We start from the raw sequence: 2,652 nt of genomic DNA, 5'->3' as shown, positions 1-2,652 counted from the left end.
GGGAAGAGCAGCAATGAGCAGGCTGCAACCCAAGGTGCAGGAGCAGAAAAACACGTTTGAGGCAATGACAGGAAGGAGCCAGCGCTACTCTCCCTTCAACACACACACTTCTGCTGCCACACCCTAGTGAGTGCAAGCTCATGCAAAGCACCTGAGGCTGCTAGAACTGCTATGTAACCTGAACATGCAGGAGGAAGGTGACCCAATACGGGTCTGGCCGCCCAAGCCTCAGGGGACCAAGTTGGTGGTCACTTCTGAAGGCTCCTTCTCTTAACCCTTGTTCGCCCATTCCTGTTGCCTGGCTGGCCTGGATGACTATCTATCGCCCCAGTTCCTACACTCCATGGTGACGATTGATTAACTGGGAGAGATGGGTGGCAATGTGCTCAAAAGGCTGATGAAGCTAAGCGAGAACCACCAAGGCAGAGGTTGGGAGCTGGTGGTTGCCAAGGGTTGAGGAGCGGGGTGGATGGTGCAGTGAGTGGCGGCAGCTGGGCTGACAGCAGGGGCAGCCTCCAACCCTGGGGCTGGGCAGCACCAGTAAACACTTGCTGCTCGATTTTTTGCACACCTTTCCTATTCGAGGTTCGGTCCACCTCCTTTGATACAACACCCAGGACAATAGGCGGAACAAAGGCTCCATGAGTCTGGAGTCCAATCTGCACGCCCAAGAGGAAGCCTCTTGTACAATAGCCTCTACTTGGCTGTCATCCTCTACTTTGAATGGAGCTCGCATGCCAAGGGCTCAGGGAGGACTGCACCATGACCCTAGTAGTGCAGGCACTCCATCCTGAGCCCCAGTGAGCAGACATCTGCTTGCTCTAAACGTGACTGTGAGAAGTTTTCCTCTGCTTACCCAGAATTCTGTTCCAAAACCAAGGACCCGGCAGACATCCCACCAGTGCCACTGAGTCCTGTCACCTGGGCTGCAGGCCCAGTGGAACTGCTCTGCGCATCCAGGCAGAGGGGTCCCTTGGAGATTCTTTGGTTCTTCTACTTCTAGGGTGCCTACAATGCTTCCTGGATAGACATGCTGAATGCCTTAGGGATCACAGCCCTGTTGAATATCTCCTCCAAATTCCCAAACCACATGGAAGGATGCTACCAGTAGAAACGCATCTGGTGGAAGACAACCACATGTCCAACATGGGCTCCTGGTTCATGGAAGCCATGGAGTAGGACTGTGCGGTAAAGGACTACCAAAGTCCAGGGATGGTGCACTGTTAGGAGGGCATCCTGTGCTCTGCTACCATCTGCTTGGCTTAGCAGGAATGAGGAATGGGCAGCTGAGGCTGGAGAAGGCCTTGAGTTTCATGGAGCAGCTGTCCCAGGTGCTGGCCACATCCTGCCCCTCCAGGCCCGCCAGCCCTTCAGGCCCCTTAGGGGTGCTGCAAGCCCACTCCCACCCTTACCTCACAATTTGTCTTCAGCTTCCCTATCTTCCTGGGTGTGCACTCGGCCCTCAGCTGACTGCTGGACCTTCTCGGCCTCAGCACTACCTCCCCCAGCACTCAGAGCCACTCACCTAACCCTTAAAACCAAGGTTGCTGCCAGCAAGGGATGTAAGATCCGCGTGGGGACTGAACAATATAAAATTTGTTTCAAGAGTACATAATAAGTCTAATGTCTACTATGGCAGACGTCTTTTTCTCCATTTATCATGCCTTCTACTACTGCATAGACAAGTGCAGTTTCCCAGTCTCATCTGAAGTAAGAGTTCCAATTGGCATTGATTCTTCAATGAGATGAATTCATGTGAGACAAACCTACATGTGCATATGGACAATTCGGGATAGGAGAGGCATGTAGGTAATTTGTGTTCTTTTGAAGTCAGTACATGTCCAGTGGAAGTGCTCTGCGCATCCAGGCGGTAGGGTCCCTTGAAGTTGGGTTCCTGACAGCAAGGTGTTAAGTGGCACAAGTTGTTGGGGCAGTGTCCACTGGAATACTTCTGTGCTGTATTTGCACCTTCCTCCTGGCTCCATTTTTTTCTAGCTGTGCAGAATCCAACTAGAGGTCTCTGTCCTTCGTGGAAAATTTATAAATTATAGAAATATCTTGAATATATCCCTTAATGTAATATAACTGCACTATATTATATAATTAATTATATAATTATATGTAATTAATTATATAATATAATTACTGGAGGGAACTCTACTCTCTGCATAAAAGACCTGGCTGATGCCTTATTTGTAAAGATTGAGTTGATTGACCTAAAAACATGCCATTGTTATGTTAATGAGCTTTGATGAAAAATACAAGAACAACTTTTAGAGGAGAGACTTACTTTGTTTCCCAATTTCAGAGTGTTTAGACTACCACTGGCTGGCTCCAAGGCAGAAATATTATGGGGGAAGGATATGATGGAGGAAATCTGCTCAGCACATGGGAGCTAAGAAGCAGGGAGAGAGAGAGAGAGGATGGGACCAGAACATATATAGCCCAAGCTCATGCTCTCTCTGACCTTCTTCCTCCCATTATGACTCATCTGCTTACAGTTACCAAACAATAGTTGATTCAAATTTTTAATTCATCAAATGGATCAATCCAGCTCTTGTAATCCAACTGTTTCACCTCTGAACATGGTTGCTTTGTTTAATACTTGAGTTCTTTAGGGGACACTTCTATGTCCATACTACAACAATTGAC

At 48.5% G+C, this 2,652-nt stretch overlaps 1 pseudogene; it reads left to right on the top strand.

The window, feature by feature from the left end:
* Positions 1–723: 723 nt before the first annotated feature.
* On the top strand, positions 724–1,498 carry LOC144374092 (dual specificity protein phosphatase 4 pseudogene; annotated as a pseudogene).
* Positions 1,499–2,652: the final 1,154 nt, after the last annotated feature.

The sequence above is a fragment of the Ictidomys tridecemlineatus genome, unplaced genomic scaffold (assembly GCF_052094955.1).
Source record: "Ictidomys tridecemlineatus isolate mIctTri1 unplaced genomic scaffold, mIctTri1.hap1 Scaffold_576, whole genome shotgun sequence".
In the NCBI taxonomy this organism is placed as follows: Eukaryota; Metazoa; Chordata; class Mammalia; order Rodentia; family Sciuridae; genus Ictidomys; species Ictidomys tridecemlineatus.
Note: the sequence above shows the minus strand (reverse complement) of the source record. Positions and strands in the feature narration are given on the sequence as shown.